The 24,469-nt window shown below is 34.3% G+C and overlaps 1 protein-coding gene across 10 annotated transcripts in view; it reads left to right on the forward strand.

Annotated features, from left to right (window-relative positions):
* LOC117325939 (band 4.1-like protein 3) overlaps positions 1-24,469 on the forward strand; it is a 145,611-nt gene that overhangs the window by 59,788 nt on the left and 61,354 nt on the right. Inside the window, exon 1 of one of the 10 annotated variants that reach the window (XM_033882464.1) lies at positions 18,755-18,878. The exons of the other annotated variants lie outside the window; for them this stretch is intronic. The gene's annotated coding sequence lies outside the window, so the exon portion shown is untranslated. Of the gene's footprint in view, positions 1-18,754; positions 18,879-24,469 lie in introns of those variants that run through there. 10 annotated transcript variants of the gene reach the window in all.

Genomic DNA, 24,469 nt, shown 5'->3' on the forward strand with positions numbered 1-24,469 from the left:
TATTTGTAAACTTGGGGAGGGTACAACATTTTTTGTAAAGATATGATCTGGATGACAGAGGGGATCTGTGAATTTGGTAGATCTGGATGACAATGAAGGATCCCCTGTGAGTTTAGTAGATCTAGATGACAATGAAGGATCCCCTGTGAGTTTGGAAGATCTAGATGACAATGAATGATCCCCTTTGAGTTTGGTAGATCTAGATGACAATGAAGTATCCCCTGTGAGTTTGGTAGATCTAGATGACAATGAAGGATCCCCTGTGAGTTTGGTAGATCTAGATGACAATGAAGGATCCCCTGTGAGTTTGGTAGATCTAGATGACAATGAAGGATCCCAATGTGAGTTTGGTAGATCTAGATGACAATGAAGGATCCCCTGTGAGTTTGGTAGATCTAGATGACAATGAAGGATCCCCTGTGAGTTTGGTAGATCTAGATGACAATGAAGGATCCCCTGTGAATTTGGTAGATCTAGATGACAATCAAGGATCCCCTGTGAGTTTGGTAGATCTAGATGACAATGAAGGATCCCCTGTGAGTTTGGTAGATATAGATGACAATGAATGATCCCCTGTGAGTTTGGTAGATCTAGATGACAATGAAGGATCCCCTGTGAGTTTGGTAGATCTAGATGACAATGAAGGATCCCCTGTGAATTTGGTAGATCTAGATGACAATGAAGGATCCCCTGTGAGTTTGGTAGATCTAGATGACAATGAATGATCCCCTGTGAATTTGGTAGATCTAGATGACAATTAATTAATGTTCGGAGTTTGGTAGATCATAAGGACAACAGCTGATATCCTGTGAGTTTGGTAGATTTGGACAACAACCGCTAATCCCCTGTGAGTTGGATAGATTTGGACCAAAACGGTGGATCCCCTGTGCGAGAAATATTATCTCGAAGTCATTGACCTGTGACTTTTTATCAGTAAAGGAGCTTCCGCTTAACCTCAAGTTTACCACATCATTGAAAATAAATGGGGCCAAAATAGCAAACAGATTATAAGTTAGTGTCTCTAGTTTATAGCATGCCTGATAATTGTTTCCTCAAATCGTTACTTTAATTAGCACAGCTGTATAATTATTGGTACTGATAATTAAATGTGAATACTGTTGATATTCTGTGCTTTCAAATCTCAACCTATAAGTGTAATGATTTGGTACATCCACCATACTGGCCGTAGAAACATTGCAAATGGAATCTGGTGGAATCATATTTTAGTGCAAGATTGCATTCATCGCAAAAATAAAATCAACCGACAGCTGAAATATGTAAAAATACAGTATCACGGTACAAGATGGAAGTCTTTCACTGTGAATTACATGTGTTATCCTTCCATGCTCTTGTACAGTGTAAAATTGAGGAAAGTAAGAGAAATTCATGTACAATTAGTATAAGGTGATTTTGAATTATCTGTACATTCAATATAACTGATACTTTATTGTTAGTTGTTTGATTGACTCTAAGTTTTGTTTTACTACTGAATATATTTCGCCTGACAGAAATGTTGACTTATAACTTGGGATTTATTTAAGGAATGTACAAAAGTCACGCAAGATATTAACACTTTTCAAAAGTAATTGAGAGTTAATTGAGAGTTAATTCAGAGTTAATTCAGAGTTAGATTCAGTAGAGTGAAAATAAACTAAACTGCACTATACTGCAGTTTCGTCCTTGTAGGGCTCAGCAGTGATGGTAAGGGAGGCGACCATACATGCAAAACAAGCCAGAAAAAAATAGTAAAATCTGGATGGGGAGGTGCAAAAAGTATATAGATAAATATTTGTCTTGAACATGACTGAGAAAAAGATAAATGTAGATAGGTTTTTACTGTAATATAATTACCTATCTATAATATGACAAACAATGGCTGATTTAAAACTAGGTCGTATTCTACATTGACATGACCTATAAACAGCAAACAAACACATTCTTCAATGTGGACCAACAAAACCAGGAGACGGACTGTCCGTGTGTGTGGCTAATTTATGATGGCTAATTTGGATAGTTTTATCTTGTATTAATATTAGCTCAAGCTTTATTTGACCATAAACCAACCCCTTAGTGAGTGCATTGGTCAGTCTTAACCACAGGTAGGTTTGTGTCCACAGTTTATCACTAGTTCTCAGCAAGGTCAAACCAAGGTCATTATCACACGTACCTGTCTATTATTGACAGTGATTGTCAGGTTAAACAGAACTTGTTTTGGTGTGTATCAAAGTAAAGAATGTAGGAGAAAGAATGTAAGTTTTCAGGCATTGGTGACCTTCAGGTTTCTTAAGTCTGAATTAAAGTACATGTGTCCCGTGATCTAAAGGGCATATATTCTATTTTAAAGAAATTTCAGAAAAAAAGTATCCTTTCCATGGATAGATTCCAATACATTTTTTGTTCCTCACCAACTAAAAACATCCTACTGGCTTTTTTGCTGGATATAGCACTTTTATGCACCGATTTGTTGCATAAAACTTTTACATCATTGGAACCTTTACAATCTGTAGACTTACAGTAGCACCACCTGGTGGGTGAGGAGAGATTTCTTGTCTAGTGTTTTAAGGTTGATGAAACACACAGAGATTTGACTCTCAAAGACTTTGATAGAACATAGTGACTGGAATGTGTGTCAACAGTTCTACCTGGATAGTGGTGTTTGTTTGGGATCAGATATATTGATAGTGAGATCTTCTATTATTCTATTATCAGGTGAGAACACCTGTATTATCTGCCCATAATGATATGTCTGATCCCCTTTAACTTTAAAGTTTTGGATAAAATAAGTGATCAGATTAAACCCAAAGTCCTGTATGGCAACATTTAACATCAATTAGCTTTATATTATCATTTTTGACAATTTTAATCATTGACTGAATATAGTTCAATTATGGCATTATTCTTGGTGTGAGTTGCCTCCCCTTTAGTTGTCTCCCCTTTTTGACTTGCATGTCTGCCCAGGATTTATTGAATGATTCATTTTCAATCCCTCTGATTGTCTCTGCTTTAGCTTGGTGCATATGTTCTCAAATTTTAGTTCCCATGTACCAAAAATATAGACAATATAAATTATCACACCTCTACAATTAAGGAATTAAGTTCTATAATTGTGTAAGAGTCAGAGTTGATGTGCTAGCCCAATCGGCTTATTAAAGGGTAAATACAGTTTTCATAGATCTTTGCTTCTTACAGACTTTTTCGCAAAGATTTTTATGTGTAATGATCCTACAATGCATATTTTATTTGAATACGATGTTTTATTCATGAGTTCAGAATCCAAGGTTGATGTTTCTACCTAATTTGTTCGTGCAGAGTTAAAGTAATTTGCATATTTTATATTTAAAAATTGTCAATATATCAGTACATGATGTTGTCATGCAGCAGGTGTTTTACATGTCCATAATTGGGAAGCCCGCCACGTTACGTAAGTATCGCCTAGTGTAAATATCTTTTCACTTTCTTTCTTGTTATTTAAGTGACAGGTTGTTTGTACAGAAATCGAAATGAAGCACAATTTTAACTGGCTCCTCGTGCAGACGTGCAGCCATTCCATACCTAGCCAGCTGTACCTGTCTAGTATTCAGGGTACTTTGATCTGATCGATGACGCCCATTATGTGGTCGCTGCTTTAATAGGTCTGCATTTAGAATGCAGGAAGTTTAGATGCACTAAAAGATATTTTTTTCTTTAATTTTGAATTTATTGCCTTTTAAAATGCATATATATATATTTATTTTATGATAATGTTATTAAAAAAATTTGGGAAATATTTCCTTGTGAAACTATCGGTGAGAGAAACTACAAAGAAAAATTCAATAAACACGATGTTTACACAAACTGTCAAGTTTCGGCTACAGTTAAAGTATTTTGGCCAGACAAATGACATTTTTTATTGAGTTTTCACAACATATTAGATGTGGAATATGTAGTCTGTTGAACAGTTAAGTAGAACAAGATAAAAATCTTAAGATATTTTTCGGGAGAATTTTTATTACTAAACATCTTATAATCCCTTAAGCCATATACACTGGATTTTATATTCTCCCCAAGCAAGATTTTTTTTTTAAAAGTGTGAGTTAGGCAGTTAGATATTCCTTAACTGTTGGAATAAAGTCATAAATATTCAGAGTCTTGATAGCAGCTCATTACTGTTGATAACACCCAATGTATATAATGTACTATTATGGCGTATACATGCTGAGCATTATCATTATAGAGAATTAATAGTTTAAACATTATTTGTCAGAGATTCCTTTCCATGCAGCTTAGTTTGTGATCATGTTGCTCCATAACTTATAATTAAAGTCAGTTAATGCATATAGTTGAAAAAAGAAATATAAGGATAATGCATGATAACTCACATGAAGATTGTAGACATGTATGTACTCTATAACTTCATAATAGCTCTTATGTGTTAATTATCATTTAAAAGTACATCTGTGACATGTGGTGTATGAACTCTTTTATAAGAATTTCTGATGAAAATTGTAATCATTCATTAAGTTTTCAAAAACTTTAAAAACAAAATTCATTTTAATCTAATTTAATATTACATCTCGATGTATGGTAGTATGTTTTGTGAATTTGAAGTCAATTTTAAACTTAACACTTCAATTTAATATGATATAATGGAAATTGAATATATTTTTAGAAAATCAGCAGGTTTTATGATAATGTATTTTACCATCAGCACTGAGGATTAATTTTCTGTAGGGGACCTGGTTTGAATAACTTATTCACTCCTGAAAACATTTCTCATGAAATGTATGTGTTGAACAGAAAGTTATTGAAAACTTTAAAGCTCACGTTAATGTATTGATCAATGCAATTTATAATTTAGATATTCTGAAATTCACTGAATGTGTGAGTAGAATTTGAATCTCTGGACACCGATACATGAGAGACACTGGAACAGAAGTTATAGCTGTAAACCTGACGGGGTTACATTGCCATACAGAATATTTTTACGTGTTATATAATGCTGAAAACAACTCTACATATATTTCCATAAAATTTATCGGTGTCAGAGAAAATGTGTGTAAAATTCAACAGCAGACAGGTATTACTCATCATTTTATAGTTCATTACGATGCCTATCATCCTTCTGTGTAGACTATCTTTTAGATTGAAGTAATATTTTGAGTGCTCGGGGATATAGAATTTTGTTAAATGCTGGTATTTAAAATGTGAAATATATGAAGGTAACATGTTGTTTGTCACGGTAAAGAAACAGATCAAAAGATTCAAATTTTTAACAGTTTTGCACAAATGACATTCCCATGATTCCATATGACCTGCATATTTGTGTATAAATACACACGTACATCTGTGGTCGAGAGACCCGGAGAATTGTTATTGGAAAGTCTTGCTTGTGAGTGATGTGGGTCTATTTCACTCCGTCAAAATACCTGCTGGTTGGCGTAGAAACTAATGAGGATGTCTCATATATTTTTTTTGTAACATTCAATCACACACTGGAAAAGAATGTGCAGTTTTGTGTGGTTTAAACCCACCTATTTCTCTTTGAGACATTTAATTTGTGGTTCCCCAATGTTTTCATCTTTTCATGTTTTTTTGTGGGTCTATCATGGCAACATTTTCTGTGTGAGTCAATTAGGATTTGTAAAAACTTTGTATGGTTCATTTTGACTGACAGGAATGATTACCCTGGCAAGTCAATCACATCCAAACTTCACACACTGCTTCCTCATCAAGTGTGTTTGTCTTGGATTTCTTTTTGGTTTAAATGTCAAGGGTCAAGGTCACTAACTGTCAATTTATTTTTTGGACAATAATTCAAGTTTTATTGGACATATCAAACTCAAACTTAAAGTAGAGTTCTTACTTTTGATTTCTTTTGGGGTCAAAATGTCAAGGTCACCATTACTATAAATAGAAATTTGATTTCCAAACAATAAGTCAAGCTGAAACATTACCCACTGCTTCCTCATTAGTTGAAACTTATTTGGGATTTCTTCTCGGATCAAAAGGTCTAAGGTCACTGCTGCTATAAATAGAAAATTGGAATCCAGACAATGACTGAAGTTCATTAGGACTGATCAAACTTGTAAATGTTTGTGATTTCTTTTCGGGTCAAAAGGACAATGAACTCTTCAAGGGGATTAGTTTTATTCATCAATATCTTGTTTTGAACAGAAGTTTTCTATTTCCATACCACATATTGTATGAAAGGGATGAAAGCAGTGTTCTTTAATACATTCTCAAAACTTTCTCTCTTATATACTTGTGAATTAGACAGGGAAATATTTTCACTTCGCTTGGTGTAACATTTACAACCATTGATGTACCTAATACCTGACTTATTTGAATGTGATAGACAGATATATATGAGAAATGTTTGATAACATTTTACTTTATTTTGTAATTGTTTACATTTAATAAATAATATTTTGACATCACTCATATTTTTTGTATCTTTGGTATGAGCTGTTCAATTTTTTGATGGTACTGGAATGGGACTAAGAAGTAAAATAGCACCCCATACAAAACACTTGGACATTTTGTATGACTTTCATATCCAGTAATTGTATCTGAATTCCCAACAGCACATCTTAATGAACATTTAATTTGTAACAGCGCATGGGCCCTGGTCATTCTTATGAATAATATATGAAGTAAAACACAATAAAAGTGCTCTGCTGCAAACACTAAGAGTCAATATCATTAGGGTAGATTGTTACTGGTCCTATAATGAGACTGAGGAGAGCTACAACAAAGGGAGGTAATTTACTAATGAGTTAATGAATGGTAGTTTGATGTTGACCAGAAACGGAAGTGATGCTTATCTGAAGATCTTTTGTCAGTTTTTCCTGTAAGTACAATGTTGGCCCAAGGGGTTGTTCGACAACGTTGTCTAATTATTCCTGTTCAGTGTTGGAACATATTCTTGCCAATTTTCTGTAGATCTTGGATTTGGTGTTTGGTGTATTGAATCTAATGGAAGGTGATAAGTTTTACATATCAAACAGGCCGATTCTTTGTTGTACTTTATAGACTATAAACATAGTGGGGGTATCTTATTCATAATATATGGTAACTTTAGATAGTGAATTTCTGACATGTGAATTTGAGTATATGTGTGAACACCTTGGTGGCCAACACCTTGTATTTACGAGACATTGTGACAGGTAAGAAAATTAAAAGACCTGTTTCAATTGGACTAGTTATGAGAAAATATCAAGATTTTACAAATAACACTGATACTGATGTTCAGTAGCATATGATATTCCTCGTTGTCGGACCCCATGCATGGTGTTTGGTTTATTTTGTGTTATGTCCTATTAACAGCCAGGGTCATTTAAGGACATGCCAGATTTTGGAGGTGGAGGAAAGCCGTAGTTACCAGAGAAAAACCACTGGCCTATGGTCAGTCCCTGGCAATTGCCCCACGTAGGTTTCGAACTCGCAACCCAGAGGTTGAGGGCTAGTGATAAAGTGTTAGGACACCTTAACCACTTGGCCACCGCGGCCCTTTTCCATGCATGGTAGACTGGGCTATGATATACAAATTGACTATGGGTCATCCAACAATTGATTAAGATAATTTAATGTAAACAAATAATATTGACAAAGAAACATTATGTTGACATATTTTTTTTTATCTTATTGTGAAATCATAAAGGGAAAACAGATACATTATGGATATAAGATTTAACCTAGTGTTACAGTTGTATTCCTAGAAAATCAATCAGATTAATTGCGCCGATTGATTTCATCAATAAACAAAGATACACATATTAGGCACAAGGACATTGTATTGTTACTACTACTTGAAAGGTTTCCTGCCTTTGAAATATATAATGTACATCAAGTGGTATGTATTACAAAGCCTATTGTAATTAATCTGTAGGGTAAGATAATACATAATCAATGTTGGCTATTAACCTACATTTCATGCTAAAGTTAATGAAAAGAAAACATAAAATCACAGAGTATGATAATATAATATATATGATTAGGCACAAAAAACATGGCTGTATAGCAAATGAAAGAGATTAAGGTATGATTCATTGTTTTCATAGTTTGTGATGATTGGCGGGTAATGAAACAGTGGTTAAATCAGATTGTGTGACACATATAATACAATAATTACTCGGATGTGACACTGAAATAGATGTCCGCCAGCAGCTGAAGCCAGAATAAGGAGATAGCTTGTACACACTAGTATCTGTGTTACTAAGCATGCTAACTCCACAGTAATCAGGTTTTTAGTATGGCAGTTTTATGTGGGAATTTAAGTGAGAGGTCGAGCACCACAGAGAAAGGAGCTTGATTTTGTACACAGATTCATACTCTGAACCTCTATACCTGTGTACAGACAGTCATACTACTGTACTGTCGATCTGACTTATAATACTCTAATCTGTCAATACAATACAGTCATATTACTGAACTGTCTGTCTTATAATACTCTAATCTGTCATTACAATACAGTCATATTACAGTACTGTCTGACTTATAATACTCTAATCTGTCAATACAATACAGTCATACTACTGTACTGTCTGACTTATAATACTCTAATCTGTCAATACAATACAGTCATATTACTGTCTGACTTATAATACTCTAATCTGTCAATACAATACAGTCATTGTACTGTCTGACTTATAATACTCTAATCTGTCATTAAAATACAGTCATATCACTGTACTGTCTGACTTATAATACTCTAATCTGTCAATACAATACAGTCATATTACTGTACTGTCTGACTTATAATACTCTAATCTGTCAATACAATATGTGATAGCTGGCTGATAGGTGTATATATACTGGAGAGGTTAGTGGATACATGTTGGCTATCTGATCACAATATCTGATTATGACACAATACTCTATATGATATGTTACATATAGCCTTATAATGGCATTGCTCTATATGACATATAGCCCTATAATGGCATTGCTCTATATGACATATAGTCCTATAATGGCATTGCTCTATATGACATATAGCCCTATGATGGCATTGTTCTATATGACATATTGCTCTATATGACATACTGTCATATGATGTACATACTTTTAATACATATGACAGGAAAACCAGAACAATATTATATGGGAAATGTCCACTGGTATTAGTTCTTGTTGATACATTATTGGCTTGCATTGCTAACATATCTGACCTGATGATATATCTGCCTGGAGACAAAACACATTGAGATGAAGTAAGATATTAACAAGATTAGATATTTGTGATGTACTAATGTATAAAACACTCTCTAATATTGCGTGCTCATTTGCTTCTCATCTGCCAGCACAGGAAGTGGCTATATACTCTCTAACCAATCAAGATATTTAATGTTTTGATACAGTTTCAGCATGAGTTGGCACATAGTTGTTACACTACAATAAACATGGATATAATTTAATTAAATGCATGATTGGAGCCAGTAGTACGGGGATGAGCCTCGGACGCTACACCCATTCTGATTATAATGTCACAGAGATTGTAATTTGTGCTGCATATTAGTGATGGCCTTCACACATTATTAAAAAGAAATATCAATATATCAGAATCCCATATGTCACAACATACTTAGGCTTAAAGCCATTCAAGCTGTGAGATGTCCTCCCAATCCTGCGTGTGTGATAGTCGGCCATTTTTGTATCACCCAGTTTCTTTATTTCCTGTCATTTCATCAATCAGAGGACAAAGTCGATAAACATTCAAGTTTTGTCATCTTGTTCATTTTGCTGGTTTTTCGTGAACATGCTCCTTTTTTTTTCTCTCTCAATTCTTTCTCAAAAGAAAATAATCTTTCAGACAAAAGATCTATCTTAATCTATATGTATAATAATCTTATTCAAGACATCAACATTGTATTATTTAGAAGTCTGAAAGGATTTACATGTATTTTAATGGGATCGAATGTTCCAGTACCAATTTTGCCTTTATAGACTGGGTACAGAGACATTTTTCATAGCTCTACTGACATTGATTATAGGGTGAATACCCACTTGATAGAACCCCGGAAATTAATTACATGGATTTTTTTTCCCCACCCGAAAAAAGAAGAAAAAAAAGAGAATATTTTTGTGAAGTAGATATGATTAAGTGACACTAAAGAGCAAAAGTGTGTCAGCTATGATTGCCCATCTTTTTTCTCCATCCTTGTTCCGAACATTTATCCGTGGACGACCCACAGAACAGGAAACATCCGTACCATGCAGTGGAGATGTTACCCATTGTTTGATTGATTTGAACCTGATCAATAATAACACTGATATTACCCATCATGCTGTGTTGTGGTCCTCAGCTTAAGATTCACTCATGTCATTCAGAATAGTTCAAGATATCTAAACTGACTTACATATAATGGAATAAAGGGTCAGAGATGAACTTTCTTGGGTAGTCAGTAGGGATAAAATTAACTCTGGTAGATTTGTAGCAGAACCGTACTAGGTTGAACACCAGTGGCCAGGTAGTTCAATTGTTTAGAGCCTCCGTCTAGAGTTCAGATGTCTCGGGTTTGGGTTCCGGACTGGTTGTTGTATTTTCCCTTTTCTAGCTGTTACATTTGGCACCCAACTAATATCCATGGAATGGAAGTTGATATGCTGGTCTTGTGTGTGTCTTTAGGGTCAAAGACTTTGTTGAAGAAGGGAGGAAGTTGTTAACTGTTCTGAATGCTCAGGTAGCTGAAATAGTTAAAGCACTTATCTGGAGTTTGGAGGTCCCAGGTTTGAGTTCGTGTCTGGTCATTACATTTTCTACATTATTACATTTTATGAAACAATATGATATACACACTAAACTTAAAAGTTTCATGCATTAGGCATTTATATTTTATATTCAATATTTATTCTTAGGTCACAAAGGTCATAAAGGTAGCAATAAATGATTCTCAAGTAAGCTGGTTGTAGTCGAAAGTGAGGAGAAGAAAATCTATTGCGTGGGAATGTTATAAGTGTTTACAATCCGGGATATATGTCGTTTCTCAGCTCAAGTCAACATGAAAGGAGCAATCAATGACTCGAGAAATTAAAAATCTTTGAGTTAAAACTTTCCCAAGTCACTAGGTGAGATGACTTCTCTGATATATTTTCACCTGTGTGTTTCTCTACCGAGGTATATGTCTACATGGTCACCATACGAGTGTCTAGTTTATAATTATATCAATTTAGTATCAGGTAAACTACGTAAACTTTATATTGTTCTCAAGTGAGGCGAATATTTTAGGTGTCTATTTGTACCTGTTTAAATTGTCATCAAAATAGAGATGAGGCTTATGATACTCAGAAAGAAAATGATTTTAAATATAAAATTTCAAAGCCAGCACTTACCTATACCTAATTGGATAGGGTATACCTTTATATATATACAAAACAACCTTCATCACTCCAAGGGCAACCACCATACAAAAGATGTTGCTGTTTTTTGGGTGGATTGGGAATGTGGGGTGTCAGGAGAGGTGGACTGGGAATGTGGGGTGTCAGGAGAGGTGGACTGGGAATGTGGGGTGTCAGGAGAGGTGGATTGGGAATGTGAGGTGTCAGGAGAGGTGGATTGGGAATGTGAGGTGTCAGGAGAGGTGGATTGGGAATGTGAGGTGTCAGGAGAGGTGGATTAGAAATGTGGGGTGTCAGGAGAGGTGGATTGGGAATGTGGGGTGTCAGGAGAGGTGGATTGGGAATGTGAGATGTCAGGAGAGGTGGATTGGGAATGTGGGGTGTCAGGAGAGGTGGATTGGGAATGTGGGGTGTCAGGAGAGGTGGATTATTGAATGTGAGGTGTCAGGAGAGGTGGATTGGGGAAGTGAGGTGTCAGGAGAGGTGGATTAGGAATGTTAGGTGTCAGGAGAGGTGGATTGGGAATGTGGGGTGTCAGGAGAGGTGGATTATTGAATGTGAGGTGTCAGGAGAGGTGGATTGGGAATGTGAGGTGTCAGGAGAGGTGGATTAGGAATGTGAGGTGTCAGGAGAGGTTGATTAGGAATGTTAGGTGTCAAGATTTCAGATATTAACTCTGGAGTCCTGCAGTGATTTTTATTGGTTAACTATGTTGTAAGATTAGGGTTTCTATGTCATACTTTAATACATTTTATTTCACACACAATACACACCCATAGTGTCTTATTTAACATTCACCTAGAATATCAGATAGCCTATATGATATGTTGGGGGTTTCATTCATCAAACCTGAATCGCCCGTGGGGAAAGTTGTCATTTTCTTTATGTCAGATAAAATAGCAAATGGTGTCAAGACTTTCTGGTTCCTGCTTGACCGACATGGTATAGAAAACTAGGTCAGTAGTCTATTGCAAACTATAACAGATTCCTCTGTCGACTGTGATGACCACCATTATTTTTTGTTTTATTTTTATCAATATCCTTTGAACAAGAGGGCATATTAAGAATTGAAGATGAGCTATTTTTGAAATACTAAATGTAGAATGTGAATTTGTCAGAGAAATAAATCATTGCAATGCCAGTTACTACCATTATACTATTGTATAATCAATTATAACTGCATCATTATTTCTGTTAATTTATTCTTCAAGGGGTACAGGTACAGAAAGTGATATAGTTGTATAATGATAGTATACAACAGCCAGATAAAGTTCTGAGTTCATCATAGTCAATCTTCTCTTTAACAGCTAATGACACATCTATAGTCCTTTTTATATACTGACCATATGAGAATGTCTTACACTGACCACTCTATATTATTTGACCATTAGTAATGTGGTCCTTATATCTTCTACTGGTCACAATACCAAGTGTTAATGGTCAACTGCCATGGTCCACTCTGAAGCAAATTCATCAACTTTCCTCTTGGGAAAATTCACAAGTGATGACGAATAGCTATATAATATGCAGTACGACAGAAAATACTCTTAACTACAATATAAAAGAGTATGGTAATGTCTTACAGAGCTGAGTGCAGATCGAAGATGGCCTTTAATCCATGTCTAACATATAGTACGTCCAGCTGGCTTTCGATTGAAAGACTGATTTTTTAATTTTTGCCGTGTCCGCTACGACTTTGCCATATACATGTGTTGCTGGTGACTTTTGAGAGCTCGGAACACATTGTCGGATATCAATAATCATTAAAACCTGTATATATGTAGTGGATCTGGGGAGTTTAATATCCTACAGTTAGTCTCCTCAAACATGCTCTATTTATTTGAGTACTCTGTGGTGCCTGGAGACAACATCACTTAATGTGATATGTCAACAGGATTTCAGAGGAATGGTTTTTACACAAATAAGTCGAGGAAATACACCTCCAAAAAGATTTTTTTTTAACTACAGCCGTGACAAAACACAGTAATACATGTATTTAAAATCCAGGGTTGCTTGTATAATACTTATCCTATAAAATGTGTAATTTATCCGATGTTTCCGAGATTTTTCCAAAGCATTAATGTGTCCGAAATTCTCCAATTCAAAGCATTAATGTGTCCGAGATTCTCGAAAGCATTAATGTCTCCTAGATTCTCAAAAGCATTATTGTGTCCTAGATTCTCCAAAGCATTAATGTGTACGCGATTTTCCAAAGCATTAATGTGTCCGAGAATCTCCAAAGCATTGCAAATGTCTCTGAGATTCTCCAAAGCATTAATGTGTCCGAGATTTTCCAAACCATTAATGTCTCCGAGATTCTCCAAAGCATTATTGTCTCTGAGATTCTTTCAAAGCATTTCATAGGGATAGAAAACACTACTAGAAAATAGAGCATTATTATTAATCCTTGATGAAATGTGTAATGTTTCAGAGAATCTTTATCTAATAACAAAAGTTACGATATGATATACCTGTACCATTGGGTTGTTACCCCGGAGATACTGCGACCCAGACATATAAAATATCGTCTGAAAACACTGCATGCTGGTTATTACCAAAGTTGTGCAATATGTTACCTTTATACATCACAGAATCAATACTGTACTTTATACATTTTTGCTGCGTGAATAATTTATTACTATTACATGAATATAGACTGAGTATATTGGTAATTTGATTGTGTAATATTTTTATTTTGACTCAATATTTATCATCAATTTAGCTCATCCTGAATGAAATTTTGTATTTCATTAGAATGTTTTGCTAAACATTATAGCTATCATTGAAAATAACAAAGTAGTGGTTTTCCATCTATTTGTCAACTAAACAATTTCTCATTCTAATTTGCCATTTTATATGACGACAAAGAGAATGTAATATTATGGTTGTTGTGGCGTTCGTTTTCATTGCAACAATTTCAAAGATAATTTGACACGTTTAATTGTTGATAATAAGGCAGTTCACTGGAGACTGCCGACTGTATGCACCATGAATAAAGATAATCAATATGTTCTATAGCCAGGCTAAGGTTGTGTTTAGTCAGGTAAGCTCAAATTCATTTCAATAGAATTCGTTTTTAAATAATTTAAGATATAAAATGAAAATTGTAAATCATAATTACAAGAGCAGGGTCTAAAATATTAAAATTTCACTAAACATATTTTTTATTGTAAGAAAAAAAGTTGGTCCCATGTTTTTGTATTTATTTTGATATTTGTCAAGTTGATATGGTGTTGTCTGCTGTCTTCACATAGATATTAATGATCTATTTCAAGGTGTCACACAGAATGGAAGCCATTGATTTTAAGTGTTGTAATTGAATTGAAAATTCTTGTCTAGTTTGAATGCAATGAAGTAAAAAAAAAAAATTGAATTGTCAATTTTCTCCACAAAAAAAAAAGTGTACAAGGTGTTGATTGCTTAACAAGATGTCTTCTGTTTGGGTGTTCTTATTACAAATACGTGCGACAGCGTCACTGTACATAATATTGACTTGGTACCACTGAACCCTATCAGCCACGTCTAACAACACCCGCTCAACAAAGGCGACACATCTTCCTATTATGGTAGGGTGTATAGAGCCTATGTCACTGGTCTGTAACACTGATTAGCTGGTGTCTCCCACAATGCACGGCTCTTTGTAAGTCTTACATGTGATGTTGTCAAGAGATTGTGAGACCAAGATTAGGAAAGACTAATCTAGGTCGTGACAAGTGCTTGATCTATTATAGTGTGGACTGGTAATGAATGCCGATCAGACAAAGATGATTTGGTGTAATTGATTACGGTTCACTGAAGCTTTAGTTTGCATGCTAAGGATGAAAAAAGGAAATGAAAATGCTTCATTGGATGTTTCTGTTCAAATTATTTTTTTACATTTTTGTAAAAGTATTATGAAATAAAGACTGAACTTAGATGAACCGGCTTATTCTAAAATAGTTATGAGCATTAAGTTAATATGCAGAAAAAATGCAGAGTATAACAATTATGTCCTACAAATATAAATATTCTTTTTAACTTTCAAATTCATTTATTGCTTTATTATTAAGTAAAAATATTCATCTTTTTGTCGCACACAAATCTACATTATTTTTGGTCAGAATCCCTTATAATAATCATCAATCAATTATTGGTCTCCACAAATACGGCACATATGACCTACACACATTTTATGTTTTCTACCTCATCTATCTGATCATCAGCTATAATAATGTACCAAAAAAATCACAACCCATTCCAGGAATCCATTACTTTACTTTACATGTACGTATAAATTCTTATTTAATTACATTATACTTGAGTAAAATTAAATTAAAATTAAATTGATAAGGATTTTAATCGGTCTGTTTTAGATGCTAATATTTCCATAACTAGATATCACCATAGATAATACTTTATAACAGATACGATCAACATTACTTTTATCATTTTTCCATAATAGACACTATATGCTGGTTATATATACCTACTGTGTTTGTTGTTATAGACCCCCATATCTGATGTGTCACAATAATTGGTACAATGTAATTAATCATTCCATATTGTCATATGAAATAAAGATTATAACCTCATAATGGGTTTTTGTTATTTGAAAACCTTTTTTCTGATATCAAAATATTTTCTAGCAATCTCGTTTATCATAATTTTGCACAATGTTAAAATTATCAAAAACTGATATTGTTTACACATACCCTAGAGATTCTCAAATATGCTACCTCCCTTAGTGAAAATTTATCATTAAAGATTGGGGACGGCTTATCTGTGAACCACGTTTAGCTTACGATTATTCTGCAAAACAAGAAAGGGGATTATTTTTGAGTCTGTTGACAGTTTATTTGAACAAAATGTTTTGAAGATCTGACCTTCTATACTGTGAAAACATTATGGTGTTTTACAGTAAAGATATTTTATAAAATCAGAGTACATATACAAGTGTTTAGATTGCTCTCAGTTTTACATTGATCATTTGGGGCAGCGTAAGGATTATTTTTTTATTACATTTTAAAGATGGAATGGTCATGCATCAGTGATTTCAAATTCATTCTAAGTGAGCTATATGTGGTGGCCGAGGATTTCAGAACATGATAGTTTAGCTGATATCGGCCGAATGTTCATTCTACAAGCATTTATTATGTTTTATCAATAAAAGGGGATTTAAAACTGTCAATAACCACAAATTATTTGTTTTGAATGAGCTAAAAACTTTCTCCTCTAACTTCAAGTGTAACAAGGATTATGGAAATAGTTTTTCAAAAAAATTGAAAGAAAGTTTGTATACATGTGTATTAAGGAATAAGGAAGAAAATTTAATAAAAACTATGAAGGTATCATTGTAGAGGGTTCTATATTGAAGATTAAGTCTCAACTTTACATAAAAAATTTGGAAGCACTGAAAAACCAAGTAATGAAGAAATATGTGTATAAAGAAATTGTACAAGACTTATAAGGTTGATGATTCGTCATAATACTTCAGAGAAGAATGTCAGTATATTGATATCTACAGACATTTAAAGACCTTCAGGAAACTTGAAGGAATGTCGGCTGATGAGGATAAAACTGTCAGCCAGCATCTGAAAACTTACACAAATACTCTCTACTTTGGATGATAAAATTCTTGTGTGAAACATTTGGTGATGAGGATGTTAAATATTTATAAATTGTGTATGGTACACTAAAGGGGGCCGCAATGGCTCTGTCGGTTAGAGCGCCAGTCACATAATCTCAAGTGAAGATCCGTGTGGTTCGATGTCCCTACCCTGGTGGATTTATGTTTCTCGAGAAACAGACTGCGGGTCTGTGCTGTCCTGGTTGTGTTCTTGACAAAGACACTTTACCCTAATTACTCTGGATGGCATGTGACAGGCCTCCCGTATGTTCCTCAGTGAAGTAGTCACCAACTACTACAAAAAGACCCCACCCCAAAATGACCCTGGCTGTTCATGGAGCGATAAACACAGCAAACGAGCAAAGTGCACAGTGCATACTTTTGGCAACTTGACCATTCCAGTCCTAATATGATGCAATACCAATGTGTGATAAATCACAAAATAAAACTTTATTAAAAATGTCATAATAACTGCTGTCCCTCTAAACACAGACTTTATTGATGTCACTGTGGCACATAAAACACTCATATGTTTTCTTATATACAATTGTGGTAATGATTTAGCTATGACCTTGAGAATCTCATATGCTGACCTTGCTCTTCCATTCGGCAGCTTTTGTCCTTGTAAATATATGACTACATGCAGTTTTCACTCTCCCATGAGTACATCAAATGTCTGAACATGTTGACTGTGAGGTATCATTAAGTGGTTGTTCGGTCATGCGAGCTAACTGAATGTTTAAAAAGCAGTAAAATGCGCAGGCACTATATTTAATGATGTGCATTAATAAAAAATATTTTTATATCTGATAGAGCATTGGACTTGAAATATCTATGCATTGCATAAAATGATAGGGTATTATACGCTTGAATGTTAAAGGGGTCCAGATGAATTTTATAAAATATGCATGAAATACTTCATATCTCATCATCAAATGATGTTTTAAATGAGAAAATTAAAGAAGAAAAAAGACAAAATATAATCTCTACTAATCAGATTTTATTATGACCCGTAATGAAGATACAACAGTGCACTGGAAATAAAGCAGATGTTTTCATATTATAGATTTAAATATTTTCGAAGAATAATTTTTAATAGTTTACCTCCATGGTATAACTGATAGGGGTACACATAACTTAAAGTGATCCAGATAAGATACATGTATACAGAGATATTAAAAAACAATCACATACATGTACAGGCATATTAAAAAATAAAATATTTAAAAGATGAAAAAAAATGTTTTCCAGGTTTGTTATCTATCTCACTGGTGACTACAATAAAAGGAATTTGTTTATCAAGTAAATACAAACAAACAAAAACCCAATAAAGAATATTATTACTTACAACAATATTAAGGAAATGATGATTTGTCTTCCTGAGCAGGGATCCATCATATGGACAAGGATACCTAATCAGATCAGTGTAATACTACACACAAAACAGGGGAGAATACTCTGTACCGACATGTAATTATTGTGGAGAATATGTGTTTACATTGGGAAATGCTGTTTGATCATGCAGGCTCATAATGAATTGTTAGGTTTTACTTGATTTCAAAGACTTATCACAACTTTATATTCACAAAACAAATTCCGACTAAAGTTTTGAAAGCTTGAATTTTATGCTTAAAATCTAGAAATGAAAAAGCTGAATATTGTATTGTGATTTCATTACATGGCCGTATGGACATGTAATTAAGCGCTCATTAAGCTGAGGAGACATTGTATGTCTGTATATATAGAGGAACCCTGCACTGTGTAAGTGGTATCTAAATCCATCATTAGATCTGGGACAGCTGTCCATCAAGTGCTACATCATACAGCCAGTGGGAGGGCAGCACACCAACAACCTAGTCAGTCCCCACTCTGTAGCTGGAATACTGTGTGAGGAAGTGTACAGTGTGTGTAGACCCCACCCTTCATGGAGAAGTGATATGAGTCCTGCTGACCCTTGGTAGGTGAAATTATCCTTATAATCATACAAATGTACTATTTGTAGGGGAAGGTATTCTATTCCATGTGGATTTATGGATTATAGAAATCTTTGGTCTTTGGTTGCTATGGTTTCAACTAGAAACCTGCCATTGAGAAAATGTGTAACTGAGGAGTCATTGGGAAGATAAGTATTCTGCCTGGTAATGTGGATATAGGTACCTAGTACTGTAGATAAGGGTCTACCATGGACACAAAGACTTGGATGTCCATCATACTTAGGAAACTCTATGGGAATATACTCAATCAAGGATGAAATTGATCAGCTTTTGGTAGGGGTGTCTTTCTGAGCTGACCTTTCCCCAGTCTCAGTACTGTGATGGATGCCATTTTACATAACCATTTCTGATTTTAGGTATTTCCCAAATTTTTTGCAGTTTTTAGAATTGGAAATTCCAAATCACAACTGAAACTTGACATTAGTGACAGTTATAGAGTTGTAATTGTTTTATAGGGACCTTTTAAATGACATTTTCAAGAAGAATTCAATGTGTTTTACAACAGATCTACATTATTGTTGACTTTACCGTACTTGAAGCTCTCTGTGAAGAGCTTGACACACATAGTGTTGGTGCAGTCTGGAAATTAGGTGGCATATTTGTACTGAGGATCAGCTCAGCTTCAACATAATAATACTTGTGTTTAAGATTAGTCTGTAAGTACTATGGTCAACAAAGCTAATACTAACTTAAAACAAGATCATTGCAGTAGAGAAATACTATGTGAGAGTGGTATATTCACCATTGTTTAGGTTCCAAAAATGGTTCACAGTCAAGGAGAAATTAAATAGGAAATTCTACAATAATATGATCACACATCATTGACTTAACCTTGACTTTTAGGAAAATTATCAAGATATGTTAGCCATATTCACCAGAAGAAATTAATAATTTATAATTCAATGACCGTGCACCACACATACTTGCTGTATTGTGTACAACTTACTCCAACTCGTAGCTGGCACGTCCCTTATTTTCACACTGTAGACTACTTACAATCCATGTTTCAATTAATTCTTGGGTATAGGGTTTAATTACAGCACTGTTTTATTGTGGCAAGAAGTTCCAACGCTTGCACCAATTAGCGACAGGATGGAGAACAAATGCTAGGGGTGTGGACATATTTCATCTAAAACTGAAGAGGCTGGAGCAGAAGGAGATGTCTTGTTATCTCAAAAAATCAACATTGTTTAGATTTGTTTCAATGGGTTTAAGCATCAGCAAATATTATTAACAAGTGTACCTACGTAATACTGTTGTGTCCTAAAGCTGACGGATAAAGGATGTACAGTGCATTGACCCATATGTAAATTTGTACATGTAAGATTTAATCATGTGTACAGAACAGAAATTCTGGACCAGGCATGTGTGCATAATTGTTCTGTACATTGTGATGGTTTGTAAAAGAATTCCTCCACTTAAATAAATAACTTTGTATTGTATCAGTAAACAAAAATATTTATTCAAGACGTCCACTAAAGCAGGTGTCAAAAGTAGAGCCCTGTAGCACTCCTGTAGATTATACATAGAAATTACACCCAATATTGATGTACTTATGTCTAGTTAAGAACCTTACAATCATATACAGGATAATCCTTGTGCATTTCCCAGCTTTAGTCCTGTGGTTTGAAGGGCCCCTCGAGTCATAGACATAAAATTTGACCCTGAATAGTCTTAAAATATAACCAGCTCAGCAAAATAGAAGTTGTATAAGCAGGCTGTTACATTGAGCAGACTGTGTACTTACTATAGGTATATTGGATGTGTAATTCAGTGTGTACAGATCCTATCATCCACCTCAATGTGTATGATATATACAAATGCCATTTTCACTTATACATATATTTTACTTACCATGGCTGTATATATATATCAGTTAAGAGCTCTCAGAGAGATTTTGATCAATTCCTGGTTAATTCATCTTGGATGAACCCCTCTCAGTTTATGCAATGGTGTGTCAGCTTATAAGCTCTCATTTGCCCGTCATCGACCTTACTTTCTTTAAAAAACTTCTTCTAAAGAATCATTAAGTCCAAACTCATGAATATTAATGTCATGTACGTAGCTTACTTGGGTGAAGGGCATTAAGGTTTGATCAAATCAATTACGTCAGACAGTTTTCAAAGTCAGAAGTACTTCTCAAGATATTTGGAGCCTTGACATAATGTTTGACAACAATGATGTTCAAATCAAACACTGGAAAATAATGTATACTAAATATCATATGTGTCAAATGTATGTAATTATTCAAATTAGTCACCTTCTGATAATTAAGTCCATGAACAATGATGGTTGACATGCACCTTGCTGGGATAGTAAGGAATCAACATATTTAGAGATTATAATTTGTGTTCAAGGCACAGAGGTCAAATGTCAAAATTCATTGATTTTTCTAGAACTCAAGTCTTGAATCCTGTTGCATATTAAATTTGTACAGGTCAGAGAGGGGAATAAGGATCAAATAGTTTTACAATCATCAAATGCCATTTTTTTTTATACCTTCACCATTAAATAAAGAAATGCAATGCCTAGCAAATAAGGGTATCTTGAGATGTGATACCCTACAGTAATCTGAGGTTGTCTGTCACACTGTTTGTTTTTGTTTGTTTTTGTTTGTTTTTGCTTTTTTTCACAACACCTTGAGCACTGTTGGGTCGATTACCTATACTCAGACTTTTTCCAGTGCTTCCTTGAAAAAATTGCTGGCTTCAAACGTTTTTCAGGCTTTGATGCCAAAGGTCAAGGTTACTGTTGATACTGTACCAGTAAATAGATGGTCTGTTTTAGTGCACAATATCTTGAATACGTTTGGGCTAATTGCACTCAGACTTTGAATTATCCAGTGCTTTTAGTTCAAAAGACATTTTCTAGTCTATTCTAAACCTTAATCTGCTATTGAGTTTTGTTGTTTGAGAGAGGATTTCTTTCACATGATAATTTTGGTTGTCAGGTGCTAATTTTCATCCTCTGATATATCTGAAGTGATTTCGATAAAGAATGTAACTTGGTAACAAATGGAAGAAATTTGAGAACTAACTGGTTAAAACTAAATACTGCATATTTCTGTGGTGTTGACTTAAGTTTGAGTATTGACTAAACCTTCAGAACATGTTCAGGTTTCACTGATAACGTATAATTTATAATATTGAATGTGTCACATGACTTTTCAAAACTTGAAGTGGAAGTGACTCACACTTTTGAAGTAGAAAACAACATTTACTATATAATGTATGGTGCATACAGAGGATATTCAAATCCATAACTTTTATCTGTATATTTACAAGGAATATTATTCATATAGAAAATGGTAATTTGTAATGATATTGAATGATCAGTGCTGTGATATGAATAAGGTCTAGTAAGTAATATAATGACACACATATATATATATATATTTAAAAGTCATTTATATCTAGTTTGTTACCATAGTGACAGTGTTATAGTATTTTTTTCCTATAATTGATATATTATTATAAGTTATCTTGCCAAAACTGATATTGGTACCAAATTATCTGGTCTCTAAATTAAACTTCTACTAGGATAAAGATGATGGAGTAGGCTGTTTGTGTAGATAAGGTGTTACTGTCCTGTGTGTGATGCTAAGTTTATGATAGCATTGACAAGGCCTGGGTAAGCGTGAAATAGACAGCCATTATAGACATCATTGTAATCCAGTACATTTAACCATCCATCATTCTCAGTCAGCCAGGCCTCCAAAAGGACATCCCCCAGATATATCTTATAATAGATATAAAATGGGTCCGGCAGGAAAATATCTCACACCTATTTAATGTACTAAAGTGTATATATGAGTAATAGAGGGAGTTCCTGGAGATGGTCTCTACTGCAGTTACTATATAAGTTTTGAATTTGAAGACCACATAATCCTCAAAGGTCTTAATTGTGACCCCAGTTTTATCAATATTCCTGAGCGAATGGCAATTCTAACTTGGATGTTTTCAATGACCTTGTAGCTGTTGATGGGACATTAAACAATGCAACTTTTCGTAATAATCCTCCAATAATGTTCTTTTCTATAGAACGTTTTAATTAAGGAATTTCATCAATTTCGTGAACATCGATAGAACTGCATTGATTAAGCTCTATTTGTGATTTTAAGTAGAACAGTTCCATTGTTTATTATAATGATTCTCTTCCCATATGTTTTTATTCTAATTTAACCCTTGGAAACACAATGAACTATTCCGCTCTTGTTCCAGGTGATCTCTATTGCCTGTTTTGGGGATTACAGGCTTTTAGGGATGTATGCTGCTCCTGTATCTACCCATTATTCAACATAGGATAATCCATATAATTCATGGAAGATTCCATTATTTGTAGTAATGAAAGTAATGTTTCAGAAATGGAATCTGAATGGGTCATTTATTGTATAAAGACGGCCTGTAATGGACAACAATGGATAGAGAAATGACTCTAGTCAGTCTGGAATGTTTCAGACAACAGACAAATTTACTGATGTATATATTACTTATCATTGTATAATCAATACTATGCATGCATGGTGAAGCTGCATTAGCTACAGGCAAATTACCTATAATTCAGGTATTGATCCGGTACACTGAACAATGACAAACATACTGTTTGTGTTACGGTAATGTCAAGTTCAAACAAAAAATTTAAATACAAATCGTTAATGATGACTTAATAAGGGCATCCACTCAATATTTTCCCCGATGTTGCTTAGAAAATAGACTTGATCCTCCGCGGTATATGTGTAAGGAGTGAATAATTAAACACTGTTGTCTAGCCAGTTCACATCGATATATGTAGGATATTCCTGGTGTTATAGAAGTCGTGTCTCTTGTGTAAGTTTGTCATATGGGAACCTGATTGTTTTTTCTTCTTTGGTAAGTGATATATTGATCACTACATGTGTCTCTCTGATGTTTGAGCCATATATTTCATACCATTGATCTGTTGGACTCTATGTATACAACCTGCTCCTGATCATAACTTGTGGGTATGACCTGACCTCCAGACTAAGGTCATGTCAATTTATAGCTTTTAAACAACACAACATAATTCCGATTATAATTGTATTCTAAGTGCATTCTCTGTCTAGGTCACAGGGACTTGGCGCAATTAGTACCAAATCCACAGTCCATATATGTATATTTATATCTTAAGGTTGGGAGTTCATGCCACGTCCCTGTGGTCTAGACCAGCCTTACCAGGAGAGTTGGCCTGTTTTCAGAGAGTTCCAGATTATAATCGGCTGATTTAGACAGAAATCTGTATTGGACAGTTTGACAGAGTGAATTGTGTATTAATTCAAAATTTTGTCTAATGATAAATTGATATCTCTATTAAAAACACACAAAGAATTTTGTATAGCTACATTGTATATCCATTTCATGAAAGTGTCATGGCAATTTTTAAAATCATCTTAAAAGAGAAAATAAACAGTGTGGTCAAATACAAGTGGGCAATACGCTATAAGTGGTATTTCCTGTCAAAGTGAAGGGAGGGTTAGAGGAAACTCTGATGTGAGTGTTAGGTAAAGAGATCGGAGAATATTGTATAGATGTGATTC

Source organism: Pecten maximus, chromosome 4 (genome assembly GCF_902652985.1).
Source record: "Pecten maximus chromosome 4, xPecMax1.1, whole genome shotgun sequence".
NCBI classification, from domain to species: domain Eukaryota; kingdom Metazoa; phylum Mollusca; class Bivalvia; order Pectinida; family Pectinidae; genus Pecten; species Pecten maximus.